This window comes from Durio zibethinus, chromosome 2 (genome assembly GCF_047325235.1).
Source record: "Durio zibethinus cultivar Kanyao isolate XHJ-2024 chromosome 2, ASM4732523v1, whole genome shotgun sequence".
NCBI lineage: Eukaryota > Viridiplantae > Streptophyta > Magnoliopsida > Malvales > Malvaceae > Durio > Durio zibethinus.
The window spans coordinates 9948667-9970801 of NC_143163.1; the positions used below are offsets into that span (position 1 = coordinate 9948667).

General features: G+C 27.7%; 1 pseudogene across 1 annotated transcript; it reads right to left on the bottom strand.

The window, feature by feature from the left end:
- Positions 1–14222: 14222 nt before the first annotated feature.
- LOC111308426 (frataxin, mitochondrial-like) lies at positions 14223–17045 on the bottom strand (annotated as a pseudogene). Its single transcript, XR_016331022.1, has 5 exons — positions 16500–17045; positions 16333–16405; positions 16202–16249; positions 16026–16120; positions 14223–14602 (listed from the first exon to the last, which is right to left on the bottom strand). The product of XR_016331022.1 is annotated as a frataxin, mitochondrial-like (transcript).
- Positions 17046–22135: the final 5090 nt, after the last annotated feature.

A 22135-nucleotide genomic window follows, 5' to 3' on the forward strand; every position in this document is an offset into this window, starting at 1 on the left:
TATGTTTTTATTCTTGTTGTAGTAGTAGTAGTATTAGTTTTTTTGTTAGGGCTTATTTGACATGTCTTCTTGTAAATTAAAATGTACGTAAAATATGGAGCTTGGGAGTGGGTGTGGGGGGCGATGCTCCAAGGGGGAGGCGGGCAGCCTGGGCACTGAAGTTTGATTTTGATGAACGGTGAAATTGATCGAGATTAAAAATGATAATAAAAATTATTATAATTTTAATTAAAAAATTTAATAAAAAATTTATGTTGAAGGATGTTCTTAAAAGTAATATTTAAATTTAAATTTAATTGATGGTGCAGATGAATTCAAATGAGAATTAAACAGTTAGCGGCCTTAAGGATGCCTACAGTGTGAATCTAAAAAGCGGAGTTGTGGAGGTGCAGGGAAAGAGGCCCTCTCCTTAAATATTTGAACGACAGCCACTAGATGAGGCTACCCACCGTTTGCATCCGTCCTATGGATGTCAGTTTTTGTCAGGGAAGTGTCATGGACAAGCTCAAGGATCGTATGCCAAATTCCAAAGCCTCTGTATTTCCCGTGGAGAGGTGTGGCATGGAGCCATGGCCCGTTGGGGACCTCTAGTCTATCCTCTGTAAGGTTATGTGGTTACACTTGACACGGTTGAAATTGACATTTCGAAAATATATTGAGCTAGCTAGCATTGTGCGTGTCAAGCACTTACAACCTCGGATTCCCCCTTCCCCGACCCATCTCCCCAGGAGAAAGCAAGCAGGCCATAAATCCGGTGTATGTAGTAGTGTGATTTTTAATATTCTTGTATTTTTATCAATAAAATATTAATATTTAAATATTTATATCATATTTTATATAAAAATTATATATTATAATTTATATTAATATAAAAATATAAAAAAAATTTAGTTTATTAAATTTATATATAATTTTATTAAAATTTTAAATTATATTATTTTTATTTTTTTATTATATTTGTGTCATATCATTTTATCATATTTTAGATTATTAAAATTATATACTCATTTCATGTGCCTATAAATTTTATCCTTTGACACATTTGGTTCAAAGGAAAGTAATTTTTTCATTTTAAAAATTTACTTTTGTAATTTGATTTTTTGATTTGTTTTACAAGAATGTAATTATTATAATTTTTTGATCGCCAATAAAGTCAAAAAGTGAGAAAATAGAGGACTAAAAAATTATCCGCTCCTCGGGGATTTTAAGATTTCAAAAGAAATATGAAATTTTTTCTTATTTGCATTTACTTAATTACATTTTTAAATTATATAATCAATGTTTTTTATTTTAAAAACGTAATAATTTTTTATAAAATATTACGAAAATATTTGTTTTTTAATATATTTTAAACAAAGGTAACGTTTTTAACACAGTATTATTGAAATTCTCATAAAATTAAAATTAAAAATATGATTTTTGTTGAAAAAATAAAAAATTATTTTTTATAATTTAATAAAATAAAATGTTTTTAAAATAAAAAACATAGTTTTTATTAAAAATATTAAAAAATTTATTTTTTAGAATTTAACGAAAATGATGTTTTTAAGATAAAAATACAATCTTTATTGAAAAGATAATATTTTCAAGATAAAAATATAATTTTTATTGTAAACATAAAAAAAACTCCTTAGAATTCAACAAAAATGACATAATTAAGATAAAAAAAAACGTAATCTTTATTAAAAAGATGATGTTTCTAAACTAAAAATATAATTTGTGTTGAAAATATAAAAAATATATTTTTTTAGAATTCAACAAAGACAATATTTTTAATCTTGAAAATACTATTTTTGTTGAAAATATAAAGAAATATAGTTTTCAAAATTCAATAAAAATAACATTTTTGAGATAAAAAAATATATAATTTTTGTTAAAAAATGACTTTTTTAAAAAATATTGTTTTTTAAACAAAAACTCAATGTTGTTGAAAACATGAAAAGTACATTTTTTAAAATTTAATAAAAACGATATTTCTAAGCTAAAAATGTAATTTTTGTTGAAAATATAATTTTTTTAAGATAAAAAAATGTAGTTTTTGTTTAAAATATGAAAAAATAGAATGTAAAATATCTTTATTTAATATTATTATATATAAAATTTATTCTAGGGGCTCAAAAGAGGTTTACCACCCTCTTTCAAACCTTATATTGACTTCACCACGAAAAGTTTATCTATATGTTTTATTTGTATAAGGACAATAACTTTAAGATAGTAATTAGAATTGTAAAATTATATTTATTGAAAATATAATGAAGACAACGTGTTATTCATATGTTACGTGTTATTCATATATTAGTATTATAAATATCATGTATTATTCACATGTTATCAAGAATAATATAGTAACATATTTTATTGGATAATCTTACATTCTTATGAACTAAACACAAAAATCTTACATTTACTAAGTTAACAAAATTTAGGAATCACAAATTCTCATTCAATATCACTTTATTCCTAAATCACATTCTTTTTCAAAATCTAAGAATTTACAAACCAAACACCTTTTAAAGAGTGTTTGGTATGGGATGATCTATTTAAAAAATATGATAATATGCATTTAATAATTACATCATCTTATTTGATAGTAATTTAGAAATCTTTTTGTAGTAGTGATCTTAAATCACTAGGGTGATAAGATTATTGCCTTGGGAAAAGATTTGATTTTCAAACTTAAAGATGGAAATGTTTTATCACCATGGGGAAATAATTTTCAATATTATTTTTTGATTAATTTACCCTCACAAAAAATATAGTTAACATTACCCAAGAAGTTGATCACTAAAAATTTTAAAAAATCAATTTTTTAGTCATTTATTTTAAAAAGGTTTTATGGTATAAATTTATATTGATTAGAAAGATGATAATTAATTTATTTAATAATTTTTTTAGAAATTATTTATATCAAAATTAATTTATATTTTGTAATTTTTTTAACAAAATAACGTTTTAACTATTTCATAAAATTATTGATTCAATAAGCATTAAATATTTTACTTTTTTTGTAAGGTGATATTAGATATTTTGTACTATATGATTTTATTTTTTATATAATATCAAATATAATAATTTAAAAATATCAGTAATTTATAATATTATATCAAACATATAATCTAAAATTATTGATGATCAAGTCATTTTGATAATTTTATTATCATAATAATTAAATTATTACAATAATCTTAAAAATGATATCAAACAATATTTTGGTGATTTACATTGCAACTTGAGCTAGCGCATGGTGTGGGTTGTTTTATGAGAAACATTGGTCAATATAGGATATAGTGGTTTGCAACCAGACGAGACCCATTTTACCGGTTTAGTTGGTGAAGTTAGGGCCTTTATAAGTGATGGCTTTCTTTGTGTTTGTAAGGCAGGAAGATAATTTGTGTCTGCTTAATGATTCATAGGCAAATATCCGAGAGCATTTGGTATGATCTCTGCCACCAAGAATTTAATGCAATAAACAAAAAAGATTTGCATCTTTTTTTTTTTGAAAATTTTTTATGTTTGATAATTATTTTAAATTTCGATTATTTTAGAATTGAATTAAATTAAATTTTATAAAAAAAATAAATTCTTTCAATATCTTTTTTATTTATAATATTTAAAATTAAAATTTTACTTAAACTATTTATGACTCGATTTAACATTCGCTGATATTTGCATCTTTTTTTTCATGTACAGAATATGGCCGCTCATCACATCAGTTAGGGGAAGCTTTGATATGTGTAAGGAATGCAACTTTATTGAAACTAGAAACTAACTAGAGTTGGCATCGGGGCGGGGCGGGGCGGTTTTTTGCTTTCCCCGCCTCCGACCCGATGCTTCAATATTTTACCCGATACCCGATCCGTACCCGCTCGGAGGTTGTTATTGAAAAACCCGACCCCGACCCGCTAGAATATTTTTTACCCGAATTTAACCCGACCCGACCCGAATTCAATATACTACCTATTTAAATTTACAAAAAATGTAATAAATTATAATCTAAATATATTACAAGCATTAATAAATTTAAAAAAAGTACTCATAAATTCAAACTTAGTACATACTATTTTTTTATCTAATAAAAATCTCATAAATTCTCATCATAAATAATAGAATTATAAAATACATAAAATATAGTAAATTCAAACTCATAAATTCTTACCATAGATGATGGAATTATGAAATATATAAAACTTAGTAAACTAAAATTCAAATATTAAAAAAGCATAAGTTAATAACTAAATTTAAACATAATACATGATACAAGATGAACATCAAAAGCTTAAATCACCACAATAAAAAGCTAAATTGTTTGAACATCCTTTCATCCAACATGATAAAAATCTTTCAAGACCACAATAAATCATTCCATCATCACTAAGCTCCATATCATCATTCTCCTGTAACCACACTAGTCCTATAAAATAAAACAATAAGATGAATAAATAAATCTCATAAAATAATATATTTAAAAATAATAATATAAAAATGAATTAATTAAAAAAATAATATTATTTACCAAACTAGTTATCTTTTCCTCAATCTCACTCTCATCAACATCTTCGTAAAAATACTTTTCTTCTAATGAAATTGACCCTACAAATAAAAAAATAAACTATTAACAAATAATATATAACAACAAAATATAATAACTAACAATATGCTAAAATAAAAAATAAAATTGCATAATATATATTATTGTACCTTCTTCTTCAGCCCATAACCAATTTTGACAACATGTTAAAGCTTCTATAGTTGATGGGTGAAGTCTATTACGTTGCGCACTCACTAATCTCCCTCCGGTACTAAAAGTAGACTCTGAAGCAACAGTAGAAACTGGTATGGCATAAATATCTCTAACAATAAGTTGTAAGGTCGGAAATTGAGGTCCAGTTAGTTTCTACCAATTCAATATATCAAAATCTCCTTTTCTTGGTATGACTTCTTCATCCAAATAGCGATCTAACTCTGATTTTACTTTTGATTTTTTCTTTTTTTTCCTTGAAACAAAATCATCATAATCTCCCAAATTTCCCAATTCAGTAGCATCAACACCATCTAAGAATGAAAAGCTTGAACTAGAAGGTCCTTCTTCCTTTTTCAAAGCCAATTTCTCCTCATACTCCTTAACCAAATCTCGACATATTTGTACAATCCTTTCAATTTCAAATTCAGCATTTTCTCCATAAATCTTTTCAAAGTAATACTCCAACAACTCTGTTTTGTATCTTGGATCTAAAATTGTGGCAACACCCATTATACCATGCACATCATTCCAATATTTTTCAAATTTGCCTAACATGCTCACAGCCATACATGAAATAATTCTATTGGTATGCATAATCCATTCATTCAATGCCAATCTGATTTTGCAAACATTAGGAAAATAAAGATTTGCAGTAGCATATTTTGTGCCAGAAAAACCTTCAGTGATATCATAAAACAATTTCAACTTCTCACAAATCTCAGTTGCAATGATCCAATCATTTTCAGTTGGCAAATATTTGTACAAAGGATCACCATGTAATTGCACACAACGAGGAAAGACATCTTTATAAAACAAAGCTGTTCGAAGCATTAAGTAAGTAGAGTTCCATCGTGTTTTGACATCAACACACAACTTTTTTAAAGTTGGAATGCGCAATTGACGCGCTGCCTCTTCAAATTTTTCCCATCTCTTTGGTGTAGCACTCCAAAAGAGGACACTATCACGAATTCTATCAATTCCATCTCCAATCACACTTAATCCATCTTTCACAATCAAATGCAAGATGTGTGCACAACAACGCATATGAAAAAAAGTCCCACTAAGCAAAAGTGCATCACAACCAATTCTATCAATTAACAACTCAATAACACCATCATTCACACTACAATTATCCACTGTAATAGATGAAAGTTTTCTATCAATATTCCAATCTAAGAAACATTTCATCAAACTTGAAGTAATGACCTCTTTCGTATGTGGAGTTGGCACATATTCAAACCTAATTAAACAATCAATTATTTACAATAATTTAATAATTAATTCAATAATAATAATTACTTAATAAAAAATGAACAATATCAAAATAAGATAATTTAATAAAATATACCTGATGATGCGTTTTTGTAAGTTCCATTGATTATCGATGTAATGAGCAGTGACAGCCATGTATCCTCTTTTTTGGTGATCAGCAGTCCACATATCAGTTGTGATAGCAATTCTCCCTTCATTAGCTTCCAACTTAGATATTGTCTTTGCCTTTTCCTCTCTGAAAATCTTTAAAATATCACTCTTTATAGTATTTCGAGAAGGCATAGCAAACAAAGGTTGAAGACTGTAAGAATACTTTCTGAATTGCACATGATCAACCATTGATAAGGGGTATTCATGCATGATTATCATCTTGGCAAGCTCCCTCCTTGTGACATTTTGATCAAAGGAAAAGTTTTTTAATGTTACTTTTCCATCTGCCTTCCTTTGATTTGCTAGCAACACTTGTTGACGAATATCCATTTGAAATCGTTTACTGCACCTCTCTGAATGATCACGCAAATGACTTGTCCCATTCTTAGAAGCACCACCAAGTTTTTTCTTACAATAATTGCATATTGCCTTCCATTCATTATTGATCTTCTCTTTTCTAAAATGTTTCCATACTTCTGATTTTAACTTACTTGAGTTATACCCACTATTATCAACTTCAGCACCCTCGTTAGTCACACTTAATGATAGAGTTGTATTTTCGTCAGATGTTGGAATAGGAGTTTGCTGAATTGGTGACTGATGTGAGGTAGAAGTAGGAGGTGTTGGGGAACACGAATTATCTCCCAAATTAGACATTTCACCTTCATTCATAAAAAAAAAAAATTAGAGTTATTATTTTTGATATTAACAAATAAAGCAACTAAATAAATTAACTATTACTAAAAGCATAAGGACAACTATTCTTTTTCACGTTTCTCAGCATCCATTTCTCAAGACCTTAATATTGTACTTAAGTTTCCTTAAATTTCTTTAAAACAAAATTGGAATTCCAACTTGCCATTGGAGATTTTAGGCCTATCATACATTAGAGAGCATGATTATTTTTACTCATTTTTTCTTGCAAAAAGAAAATAACAGTAAAAGTCTAGTGTAATAATTTTTTCCTTTGATAGTTCATGTCATCCAATTCAAACAGTTACTCTAGCATTGACTCCAAGCAACAAAAGCATTTAATCACAAACTTGAAGATGATGATTTTATACAGACTTTTCTAAATTGAGACCACAAGTAAAATAATATTACATATTCTCCTATTGTCACAACTACAAGCCTCAAAAGTAATACTATAAACCTAAAACAATGACACTGGTAACATTCAATTCAAGCATTTTATATTGGGGTCTAGACATAGATTCACAAAGACATCATTCAAAAAATTTGAAACAAAATTTATCATTCACAAACACATAGTCGCCCACCTGCCTGAGGTCGATCAGTCGGAAGGGACTACCCTCAGAACTGGATGCGCCCGAATCTGATTCCAACCAGTCGCCCACCTGCTTGAGGTAAATCCGTCGGAAGGGACTACGCCCAAAACTGGATGCGCCCAAATCTGGTTCCAACAAGACCCCCAGTCTGGATGCGCCCGAATCTGGTTCCAACCAGTCGCCCACCACTGCTTGAGGTCGATCCGTCAGAAGGGACTATGCCCAGAACTGGATGCGCCCAAATCTGGTTCCAACCAGTTGCCCACCACTGCTTGAGGTCGATCCGTCAGAAGGGACTACGCCCAGAATTGGATGCGCCCAAATCTGGTTCCAACCAGTCGCCCACCACTGCCTGAAGTCGATCCGTCGGAAGGGACTACGCCAGAACTGGATGCGCCCAAATCTGGTTCCAACAAGACCCCCAGTCTGGATGCGCCCGAATCTGGTTCCAACCAGTCGCCCACCACTGCCTGAGGTCGATCCGTCGGAAGGGACTACGCCCAGAACTGGATGCGCCCAAATCTGTTCCAACCAATCGCCCACCACTGCCTGAGGTCGATCCGTCGGAAGGGACTACGCCTAGAACTGGAAGAGCCCAAATCTGTTCCAACCAGTCGCCCACCACTGCCTGAGGTCCAGTCGCCCACCACTGCCTGAGGTCCAGTCGCCCACCACTGCCTGAGGTCAATCCGTCGGAAGGGACTACGCCCAGTCGCCCACCTGCCTGAGGTCGATCTGTCGAAACGAAAGGGACTACGCCAGAACCGGATGCTCTCAAATCAGTTAGTAAACAAACAAGATTTTCGGCCAAAGAAACAAAGTTCAGAACCCTAAAAGAAATTACTCTTTCTCTTTCTCAAAACACTCGAGCGAGTAACCTTTCTTTCCTAGAGATTACAGAAGGGAGCGAAGACAAACTGACGACTGACTTGTGGTATTCTCTCAGGGAGCGAAGCCTCGATACCTACAGTTTAGATGAGATTAGAGTCGGTTCAGGAAAACCCGGAGCTGTTGGTTCGATAGAAACTGGAGCTGTCAGCTTATGCAAAAGTGGAATCCGCGTCTTTTTCTCTTTGTTTACGAAGGGATTAGTGGAAACAAAGTTCAGAACCCTAAAAGAAATTACTTATATATATAGTAAGGTTATTTTGGTAAATATCTCGGGTCGGGTCGGGTCGGGTTTCACATAAAACCGACCCTGACCCGAATCCGACATTTTTAAAAATAAAACCGACCCGAACCGACCCGCAACCCGTTTTTTCAAAAAAAAAATCCGCCCCTAAATAATCGGGTCGGGTCGAAACCCGACGGTTTCGGATTGATTTGCCGACCCTAAAACTAACTCTCTAATTTCCATTTACAACAAAAAATAATTAATGATAATCAACCCACATAAAATATAGCAAAAAAATTGTGATCCTCAAATAGAAATTGTGGTTGAAGGAGCTTCATTCGGGCAATTCTGCTTTAATTTGAAATTGCTAGGTCAAGTAAGATAGGTGTGATGAAAAGATTAAAGAATCGCTTGGGAGAAAAGAAGGACCAAGTGGGCTTTGGGATTTTATGGTGGAGATTTGTTGAGGGGGATGGATTTTGTCGTGGTGGTAGCGTGCACTCGAAAATCTTCTCAACAACCGTCGAGATGTTACGATTGATTTTAGAATCTTAGACAATGACTGAAGAGAATATTTATTATTTTTTTTTTTCTGGCTTGTTTCATGTACAATTCACTGGCTAGCTACTCTTGGCCTTGAAAGATGGGCGTTCGTCTTAGATCTCACGCTTCAATTTTAGGCCATTCACTTTGGGTCAGGGCAGCTGTAAAACAATATTCTAATCGAGCAATAGCAGCTGTTCAATCAAAAAGAAAAATCATTTCCATTTTAACTTGCCTCGGCAACTTCGATTAAGGTTCCAATTGGCTTGCACTTGACCTCCAGTTCAACATGCTCAAGTGATTTTATTGGCTTAATCGCACATTCGTATTTGAGGAACACATACAGGGTGTGGTTGCAATTTTTTGGTCACATCATAGGGTCGAAATTTTACTGGATGTAAAAAGATTCAGTGAATTATTGGATTTTGATTTGAATAATTTTATTTTCATTAAATTATATTTTTCATGATTTTATCTTTAATTTTCTAACTTTTGAACTAAAATATCTCTATTAAATTTATAAATTACATGTTAATTTTATTCGCAATATTTATTTATCTTTTCACATCCACCCTTATATATTTAATATATTTCTTAAAATACTTCTAATTTTAAAAACCCAATTTTTTTTTGTGGTTTTTGGTAATTATTTTTTTAACTTAAAGGATTTTTTATTACCCTTAATGCTTTTTTTTTAATTTGAAGTTTTCAATTATACATTTATTTAAAGTATAAATAAATTTATGCATAAATTTATATATAAACTATTATTTTATATTTATGGAATATAACTATTAATTTTTTATTACTTAAAATTATATATATTATTTTAAAATAAAATTGTGTCACTATTTATTAAATAAAACTTAAAAAATTTTAAATGTTAAATAACATTAAAATAAAATAAAATAATTTTAAAATATTTAATAACAAAAGTATTATTTATTATAAAAATAATTTTAACAAATTTTAATTTATTAACAAAAATACTATTTGATATATATAAATGATTTAATATTTTTAATTATTTATTAATTTCACAAAATATTAAATATATATCATAAATTTTATTATATATACACATTTTAATATAATATTTTTATTTTTTATTTTTTCATTACACTTCATCTCACCATCATTATTTATTCTCATTCAAACACATATTTTACTATTAATTTTACTATTATCATTGTAATATTCAATCTCACTCTACAATTTAATCAGTCATCCTAATTGACTTCGGCAATATTAACAAAACCATCCCATCAGCATTATTGTTTTTTTCACCCCTCATCATTAGTTTGAAGCAAGAAAACCCGCCAGAATTAATATTACCTCCTTTCCGTATTTTCTACTTTCTTCCTTACCCATTTCTTTAGAACACACAATATTATTGTTATTATTACAAAAAAGAAAAAAAAAAAAAACTATAGCAAACAATTAGAATGCGTCTTGGAGGAGAAAATTCCATCTTTAGTTCAAGTTTTGCAATTGTCAACTAAATTTAACTTTTTGGCAAAAAAAAAAAAAAACTAAATTTAATTTCAAATCTAAAATTTAATTTAATTACTTTATACAATTAGTATATCATATCATATATTATATTATATTATAATATATATAATTATCAGATAAAATTTACTGATATGAATGTTTATGTAAACAGTTTTATTTTTCAACACAAAAAAATTTATAAATTTTTTTTATAATAACACATAAGATATTTTATTAATTTTAAATTATTTAAATTATCTTTTTCAATTTATCAGTTGAAAATTTTAAAGTAGTTTATCAAAATTTAAATAAAAATCAATTTAAATTTAAAATAACTAAATAGATACAATTATTATTTTTATAAAATTTTATTTAAATGTATTTAAAAATTATTGGTTATCCAAATCTTTTTAAGTTATATTTAACTAAAATTTTTTTAATTATCCAAATCTTTAGATATATTATGATTCTATATATCAACATCAGAAGACCTAGAGCTTGATTATTTACTGGCTTTTAATTCAACTTATTTTCAAAACACTGCTTCATCTCCTTGCAAACTTAATAAAATTAGTATTATTCTTTTAATTCCTCTTCCATTTAAGATCTAGATTTATTTTTTCTTTTTCATTTGATTTAGGTAAGCTCTCTTAGTTTAAGTTTGACTTTTTTTTTTTTTTCATTTATTATATATAATATACAAAGCTACAAAACACATATTTTTATTGGTGTTATCCTCTGACCTTTTATCTTTACATGAACACTTCACTCAACTAAATAATATCTTTTATCTTTCAATCGGTTATTTATTCAGTATTGTTTTTATTTGAGATACATGGCAGAAAATATTAAAGTGACAATAATATAAAAATTACATCAATTAAATAGGATATTCTAAACACATAAATATAATAAAGAATTTCCTTTAATTGTTAATTAATTTTAAATTGGATCCAGTTAAAAATTTTAAAATTCTTTAATTTGTTTTGACCTATTTTGAACTTGAATTTTTTTTCAAAAAAAAAAAAATTATTACATCATAAAATTAAATATATAATATGCAGTATGTAATAATTTCACAAGTTTTTGTCTCTTAAGATTTTGATTCTTGCAGTGGTCTCTAGAATAATTTCATTTTATATCTAACATTAACGTTGTCGTTTACTGGTGAGAAATCAACATGTGCCCATTTATAGTTCATTACATTTTTTTTTTTTATTGTTTTGATGAGAAAAAAAAGAAGAAACAAGAGCACATATATGAGACATAGTAATTTAGGTATTTTAGATGTAAACGATATATATTTATTTTATTAATTTATCACATGTTTATGGTATACACATCGTGGGAAGATAAAAAGGAATTAATCCATTTCTTTTGCTTAAATTTTGAAAAACATTAATTAATCAAACATGTAATATGAATTTGAAAAATGTATTTTCTTAATTTATTTTAATTAATTTAACTGGATTAAATTTAATTAGCTAACTATCAAATTAAATGTTTTTATTTTAATTAGTTTAATTGAATTAAATTTAATTAGTTTAATTAAATTAAATGTGTTTTTCTCAATTTCAACGATAAATAATTAGATATATATTATTTTGTCTTTCATTTAAATTTAGAAAAATTTGGATAACTAATAATCTTTAAATATATTTATTTGATAAATAACATAAAATTAATAACTATTTTATGTGTTATTATGAAGATAATTTTTTTCACAACCATAAGTTTTTTATGCTTACCTTATTAAATAAATAGTAAATAATTAAATTAAATGATAAGTATAAGTAGTTTTTAACTTAGTCAACAAACTACTCAAATGAACAACTAACGAACAATCCATTTCCTTTGCTTAAATTTTAAAAAACATTCATTAATCAAATATGAAATATAAATTTGAAAAAGAGTAATTATCAAGTACACTGGAACAAGAGGATTCAAATTGTGACATATGTCCTTTATTTATTTTAAAAAAATAATTTTAAAAAATAAAATATATGTTATTATCTTAATTTCGTTTGTGGAATTAAATAATTTTATTGCCAGTGTATTAAATAATTTTTTAATTTAATTTAATTAAATTTATTTAGCTAATTATTAAATTACATGTATTTATTTTAATTAGTTTAATTGTATTAAATTTATTTTAATTAATTAAATTAAGTTAAATGTATTTTTTCAATTTCAAGGATAAATAATTAGATATATGATTTTGTTTTTTATTTAAATTTCAAAAAATTTGGGTAACTAATAATCTTTTAAATACATTTATTTGATGAATAGCTTAAAGTTAATAATTATCTTTCGTGTTATTATGAAGATAATTTTTTTAACAATCATTAGTTATTTTTGTTTATCTTATTAAATAAATAACAAATAATTGAATTAAATGACAAGTAGTTATTTTGTAGGTGTACTTAATAATATTATTTACAATATCTTTTGGATTTTTTTCTTCTAATATTATTTATCACATATTTTAAAAATTTTCTATTTTTTAGTTAATTTTTTAAATTATGATTTAATATCACAGTTATATTATTTATATTTTATATATATTTTGAAGAATTAAATAATTAAATAATATTAATTTATATTTTTATTCAAATTTAAATAAAATAAAAATAATTAATACATCACACGAAAAATAAATTAAATTAATATAAATTTAAAAATTATCTCTTACTTTATTTTCAAGATGGTACTTTTTTATATAAAAAAAAAATTTAGCTACTTATCCTCTATGGAGAAGTAGGTGTTTTATTGTAAACAAAAGCCCCCAAATCTAGCATACTAGGATGACCAAACGTGATAGATATTCAATAAGAGTTAGAACCCAGAAGGGGAGAAACAGCTTTCCCTGGACTGCTGCAGCAACAATAATGTTCGATTGCCCGTAACACAAGGCAGCCACGTTCAGCCAACATTCCGTCAGCCAGCTTAACATTTATGCATCTACACTTATACTAAATTCTACTATTTGCGTACTTTTACTTGATAGAGTTGCTTGGGCTGCTTCTTTTGGCGACATACTGCCCCCCAAAAGAAAACAACACATGGACGTTCTCAAAGAAAACTACAAACGCGGGGGTGAAACTGAAATGTGATAAGGACAACTAAGCAAGCATCGCAACACACTGTCCTGTGACACTTTTAAATCATGACCCAACCACAACAACCGTGGCGATCACCTTGCACCTATGATTTTTGTTGTATTCTATCAGATATCTGTAAACAGAGTAGCGGGTAAAACGAAAATTATGGCCTCTTTACCGGTGATCCAGTTGCAGACGTTCCAAGAATACCAGGGAGAGAAACTTAGAGGGTAGAAAAAATTGACGTGTATAAAGATTACAATAAAATAATTTTATTTATTGATCAAAATTATATAATTTTTAAAATTTATATAATTTAAATTTTTGATATAATTTTTATAACACAATAAAACATAAATTCAATATCATAAATTAAAAATAATTTTTTTTACTTTGAAAAGATTAAAACCTCTTATACCAAAAGAATGATTAATTCTTCACAATCTTATCATTTTTTTAAAATACAAATTGAATATGATATGGAATAATTATGATCCTATTTATCGATGCTAAAAAAATGATTAATTTTTTTTTATAATCTTATCATTTTCTTTAAATATAAATCAAATATGATATGAGATAATTATTATCCTATCTATCCATCATCTTATGTACCAAATATAATTTAAATGTTCTAAATGGATACATTATAAAATAACAAGAAGGAGATAATTTGTTGAAGACCCTCAAAGCAGCCTCCTTTAGTCCTGAAACAAACTTCCAAGATCAAGACCGAAAATATGCGAACATCATAGAATCCACAGCAGTTTATGAAAGGTTGACTGGTTCACCACACAGTTGCTCTAACTCACTTTCCAAAAGTTTCAACAAATTTGCGTTAGTTCTTCAATAAACCCAAGCTTGAGCATTATGATCCCAATCAAATCTAGATGGACCACTGCATAGGAAACATTACCTTTAAGATAGAAAAAGATAATTCGTGAATGTGCTATCATGAAAACTGACAAAAACTTGGCATCATTTATGCTTCAAGAAACATGATTGTCCCAACAGGAATTGGGTAACACACACAAGTAGCTGTCTTACCATCAAGTGTTGGTAGTTAAACATTATTATCAGCTAGAGTCCAAACACGAAATCATATGAATATAAAAACATTAATCTTCTGCAGCTAAGTGATCCCACTAAATCATAAAATGTCAATCTTTACAGAAAAGAATTAGATACAGGGTTCAAAACATTTGGAATGTACCTATGAAAGTCCAACAAAAGAAGAAATGCCGATGATGGTAAACATTTTTTTTTCTTAAAATAGGCAGAACTTGATTCCCGACCATTCCTACTTAGAGAAATGATGGGATGCGTGCAGGTTCAATCAAACTTTTTCCTGCCTTGTGGTGGCTACTACATAGGGCAGAAGAGAAAAAGAAAATGACAACTGAAGTTGACAAATGAGGTGTTCAATATTACAAATACAGAGATAATACGGTGATGGCAACATTTAATCAGTCGGTCCCTTAAAGACTAAAGAGCAGCATAGTTTTAAATTCAAAATGACATGTTAGTTTTTGGATATTGATAGCTGAAATGGATGCTAGAGCCGAGTGCTGATTGAGATCACTAAAGTTGTCCTGAATCTCTGTTTGTTATTCTTGAAGAGAGTAAACAGTTCCAGTTTGAAAATCTTGAGCTAGCACCTTTATAAGTAACTAACAAAGGCCTCTTCAGAATGCATCAATATCAATTATTCAAGTTTTAGTTGTATAGCTGATACTTTATGAATATATACCCATCAATGATCTAGGACCTTAACTACTTCATCACTTTTACTCATACAAGGACCATTAACACAACCAGGTCCAAAACCTGATAATTTTCATTCTGTCTTAAAAAGTAATCGCCAGCTGAAATCTACATGAAGAACAAAAATAAAATCTTCTGGCAACTAATCCAGCTTTTCCTGAATACATCTAAAGTCTTGTAACCGACCAAATTAATAGCCAAGTGAAAATTACATCCAACTCTTTCATTCACCTTGTCTTCTATCAATAAAAATTATTCAAGCAAAGACAAATACAACTTCTGTAATATGAAATTTTAGTAAATTCCAATGTAATTAAGAGCTGAAATTAAAACACTAAACTTTAATTATATACTCAACTTTACTTGCATGCAACTTTAAAAAAGTAAACAAACAAGCAACGAGCCAAAGACTAAATAAGAACAATGGCCAGTTCAAGGAAACACCAAAAAAAAAAACAAAAAAACAAAAAAAGCATCTTCAATTACAGAGAACACAATCTGAAATCTAAGACTCTCACAACCAAATAATAATAATAATAAATAGCAAACAATTATACCTTGCTGGTGAAGATAACCAAATTTGTCGATTAGGGGTCTGTTTATTCAACACATAGGCGACCAAAGCCCCAAGTTTTAGTGTCAATACTTAATTCTACCAAATGCAAGCAATGTGTTAGCCTCCAAAACGAAGCAAAATAATTTCCAAAACGAACAAACAAATTTTAACACTTACCCAACAGTCGGTATTGAAACCATTGATTTGAACAATGTCACCATATTCCTGACCCACACTCGAAACTAAATTTATAAGACACAACATAACAAAATTGTTTTTAATTTGAGTGAATAAAAGGGGTTACTTACATCTAATTTTTCTTGAAGGTCATTGATTGTGGAATTAGCTAATCTATGAAATTCATCCTCCTGCAGAACCGAACTGTTTCCACATTAATCGTTAGAGAAAAAAGTTGATTTTTTAAACTATTTCTTAATCAAAATTTAGTGGGTAATTCGAAAGATGGGAAATTTACCGGTAATCAATGGAGGCGGGACCCTGGGAATCATGGGGGAGATTGAGAGGCCAGAACAGAAGCTTCTAGAAGAGGCCATGGACCAAGGAGAGTCGTTAGGTCTCGAAGCTCGTCGAAGAAGAAGACGAGCACGTGAATCACGTGATGAGCGGACGAGAGAGAAAGGCGGAGGTTTGAGAAGTTTAGAGATTGTTCTGAGAAGGGGTAACCTGGAAGCCATTGCCGATCAAGTTTGTTCTCCTTCCGCTAATGGCTAGTCCAAAAGAGGAAAACTGAGGGTGGGTTAAAACCGGTAGCTGGGCGGCTAAAAATATGGGTTTGTCTGCTTTCTTAGTCGTTGGGCTTTAGTTACTGAAGCCTGATTGTTAGCTAACGGATCAAAGGCTTGAGAGCTCAATTAGCTGGGCTTCTAGAAGCAGCAGCAGCATTCGAGAATATGAGAAAGCATAATTTTTTTTTTTCAAATATTTATGGAATAATAAATTCATAAGATAAATTTTATAAATTACAAAGCATAGGATTTTTCATTGAAGGGTGCCACTTGGCTGTTTCCTGGTTTTTTTTTTTTTTTTTGGTTTTTTTAACTTTTTTTATTTACAAAATTATCTAGGAAAGAAAAAAGAGGACACCTCTTTCATTTAATCAAAAGAAAAAAATAAAAGAGTGGTGGGTGAAAAGTTTAGGTGCCTGTTCTCGTAGTTTTTTAAATATTGATTTGAGGTTACTGTTAAAAGAACAAACGGAATAAATGATTGTAATTTAATGTTTTTGAATTTTTTTTTAAATTTTAGCAAACATTGCATTTTTTATATTTGAAATGCAATAGATCAATTAAAAATTAAAAAAATAATATAAATATTTTTATATCAACAACATTTATAATATAAGAAATATAATGATTGATATAATTTTTAAAAATATAGTGATTGATATAATTTTTTAAAAAATATTTATGATATTTAAAAATGTAGTTTTTGATGACAAAGATTGCGTTGTTGATTTGAAATCGTGATTGATAATTTATGAAAGATTTTGGTTTCAAAATGTGGTTAATAATAAATAAAAAAGTTAGATTTTAAAATCAAATATTGATTTGGGTTAGCTATTAAAAGAACAAACATAATAGATGATTGTAGTTTTATGTTTTTGATTTTTTTTAATTTTAGCAAGCACAACATTTTTTTTTTTACATTTGAAATGTAGTGGATCAATTAAAATAATAAAAAAATAATTTTTATATATAATTTTAAAATTGTTTAGATTATATTTTTTATGTTGGAGACATAGTATTTGAACATCTTTTTTTTTTTTTTTAATATCAATGGCATTTATTATGTGAGAAATATAGTAATTGATTTTTTTAACAAATATTGTGTTTATTAATTCGAAAACGTAGTTGATAATCTATTAAACACCATGTTTTTGGGTTCCAAAATGGTTGATGATGAATACGAAAGTCAAGTTTAAAAATGTCTCAATTATGTTTTCTATGTAACAAATGTAGCCATAAATATTATGTTTATTGTATAAGAAACGTAGTGCTTGATATAAAAAAAAAACGTGTTAAAACTTTTGCCGTGCTTTACTTTCTTTGGTTTTATGCTTTCATTTCTCTTTGGTTGGTTTTTTTTTTGTTTTATTTTCTACTTTCTTTTCTTGATGCTCGATTATTCTTTCTTTTTTGATTTTGTTTTTTTTTATATGATGATTGTTTCATTTTTTTCCTTTGAAAATTTGTTTCTCATTATGCTGTTTTCCATCAAAATCTCATTTTTTACTGGGTTTTTTTTTTTTCAAAGGTCTCCTTTGATTTGTTACTTCTTTTTCGATTTCTTTGTTCTTTGTGGCTTCTCTTTTCTCCTTAGGATTTTGGGTTATGATCAATTTTTCATTTTCTCATAACTTTATTGTCATTAATCTTTATAGCTTTTGTTTCTTGTGATTTTATTGTTTCTCACCCTTTTTGTTTTTTCGAGGGTTGTTAAGTGATTTTGTGGATTTTTTTTATGTGTAGTTGTCAAATTTTATTGTCCTTTATGTATTTTGTGATTTAAAAAGATGTTAGAGTTGGTATGGTTCCACTTTTTGTGCTTTTCTGTGTTTTTTTTTAAAGTCAATTTGTCTAACAATTCATTTTTTTCCATTGTTTGAACTGTAGCTGATGTTCTATCTCGTAAGCTAATTGATACTTTATTACTTACTTCTTTTCATTTTTATTTCTATGTCTTTGTATTGAATGTTTTTATTCTCTTTGTTCTTTTTGAAAGTGGGTTTCTTTGATGTTGCATTTTTTCAATCTTTCACTGTTATTTGACTGTTATTTGGTTGGTTTGTTAGGTATATGCATTTTTTTCTTTTTGTTTATTTGCTACTTCATTGATGAATCAAGGTTGGTTTGAGCATTTATTTCGTTATGTATTTACTGACCAAGAATCAATATGGAATGTTCCATTTTACTATTCGAATCTAGTGTTTTTGTTACGTTAGATGATTTGTTAATTTTTTTTAGCTTTTATGTTTTTATGCTATTTATGTGGGTATTTATTGTTGATTTATGATACTGTTTTAGCTCAATAAATTCTTTTATGATGGTATGTGAGTATCTATTTTTTTTTAACTTTAATTTTTTTTAACTTGTTTGTTAATTAAATGTTGATTTATGATGTTGTTCTGAAATCAATTTCAAATGATGAAAGGCATTCATCTTTTTTCTTTTATGATCATGGTCGTACAGGTAATACATTCTTTTGAAAAACTATTATTGTAGTTGTGAAATAATAGGAAAATATTGTGGCTGTTGCTTATTGAAGAATTGCATCATTGTTATTGCCTGGTGGTAGGATTGTTGACTCAAGGTTTAAAATTCCTTTGGATATAAATGAAATTTCAACATGTCATATTACATGTGGGACTGAACTTGTAAGGTTGATTGAAATTGTAGCTTTTATAGTTTGTGATAAAAGCACCAATGATTCATAGGTATTGTTTTGAAACTTTTCAATGAAGTCTTTGTGGTGTTTTGTCTTCAAATCAAAATGACATATTTGAAAACCTTTTGGTGGTTATGTCTTCAAATTGAAATGACATATTTGAAAAACCTTTAGGTGGTAAAACAATTTTGCTTGGTAGAAATTTTAGGTAAATCTTACCTATTGTTCCATTAGGAACGAAATCACAAATTGTTAAGACATTGATTAATCAATCACCTTTGTAGAAGTATTGCAACATCAATATGAGATTGAGATTAGAATTTCTTAGTGATAAATCTAGATTTGAAATCCAACATTTCGCACAATATATGCTTGATGTTGGTGATGGTAAAATTGAAGATGTTTCCTATGGAGCTACTGATGAAAGAAGTTGATAGAGATACTTGCTGACCAAAAATACAATTTCAAAGTAGAGATGTTAAACAATATTGTAAAAATATCATCATTATGAAATGAATTAATCTTTTCCATGTATAATTTGTATGTATAAATAATTGATTACACCTTATATGTATATTTTATTTGTTTTTTACATACTATATTTATGTATGTAAAAAGATACATTTGTGTAAATGTTACACACTATACATTTATGTATACAGAAATGTTTTTTTATTTTAAAAAAATTTACAAAGAGTATGTTTTTTAAAGTAGAAATATAAATGTTCTCTTTGATTTAAAAAAAATTATGAAGATTGCATTTTTGAAAGAAGAGATATATTCTTTTATTTTAAAAAAATAAAAAGGACTACATTTTTATGAGTGAAAACGTAGTATTTGATCCAAATTTTTTTTTGCAAAAGCTATATTTGTAAAAGTTGACAGTAGTGCTTGATTGGAATACATTACAAATACTACGTTTTGTAAAATTCATTCAAAAACTTCATTTTTTGCTTGGAAAACATGGTTGACAATAAGTAAAAACTAATAAACTAATATTTAAATATAATATAACCTATTTTCATAACCCTAATACCAATCAATCAATTATCAAAAGGGATTGATCAGTTAAAAAATTGAAATTCAAGATCTTTTTGTACAAAAAAATCGATTGATCCATTCATAGAATTATCGATCAATTTTAAGTTTTTATCAATAGTGTCCACAAGAGGATCGATCCCTGTTTCTCAAATTTGTGAAAAAAACATGTTTCAAATAACAAAAAATGTTCATTTTTTTTAATCTTGAATCATTTTTTATTAAAAAATATTGCTGGCAAAAGTTTTTTTTTGACTTCAAAGCAATTTATTTTAAATTTTGCAATATTGTTTTTTCATTTGAAAACAATCATTAGTTTAAGGTTAATATATATCAAACATATGTTGAATGTGGATATGAGTGGCATATGAATTTGGATATGACTTACATGTAAACATATATCATAAAATGAAAACAATTTGATTTCTCTACAAATTATTTACAATTAATTTAAGTCAATACACAAATTTACATAAACAACAAAAAGAAAAGTGGGTTTGTCCTTATGTTCATATTATATAAATCTAGATATATATTCACACCATTCATGACACATTTCACTTCCTTTGTTTTAAAAATTTCTTTTCCAATCCACTGAAAAAAATTGAATCAATGTTAATAAATATGCATTTTATTATTTTATTTTATATAGAATATTATATCTGTATTTTAATTTATGCTAACTTTATCTGGTGTGCTCATCAAATTGTTACAAACTATTTCTTTAATAAAATGAATGACATAATATCCACATTATTTGGTTATTGGTTGATGAGGAACCTGGAAATCATTGTTGGGTTATCAAGTCAGTTATCAAATGCCATCAAATTCTAAACAATTGAAAGAAAATAAAACAAACAAGCTAATCGAAAATGTAACCCACTTTATTTTCTTATTTTTATTATAAATATTCAATCCCTTAAAAGAAAAAAATATTATAAATCAAACATTTTACTAATAAATAAATCATAAACAAATATAAACTATTTGATATAACTAAGATATATACCTTTTATGACATTTGTTAGTTCCTGTGATGATCTAAGGTTACCTTATCCAGAATTTAAAAAAAAAACCTTATAGGTTTCATATTTAATTACAACCAATTGTCAAAGACCTTTAAATAAGTAGCATCAAGATCCGTATAAGAATGTAATACTTTTAACAATTATCAGATTTGTTTAAATGAATATAAAATAATTAACAAAGTAAACAATAAACACATACTTAGGATTATAAGGTGCGATAAAGTATTGTGCCTTTCTTTTCATTGCAAATGCCAGAGCAACTACACGCTTACTTATTTTGCTTACAGCACTTGATATATAATTTAGGTAAATGAATCTATATACATTGATCATCTTTCTCACCTTCATGTCTTTGTATAGGAGCCTGCATGATAAATACAAATTAATTATAACACTAGTATACACTATATATAAATTTTAGGTAATATATATTTAACCAAACATATAAGCCAAGCTTATGTATACCAAAACTTCAGTAACTAATACTTTCTTCATTAAACAAAATCAGATAATCCCCTCCTGATCAATCCATGTCATTGATTGATAATTAAATAATCCATTTTTTATTTCTATGTTTATTTATGATACATTAAGTAAATTTTACTTCGCATAATTATGAAGCATTTCAATGTTAGATTCC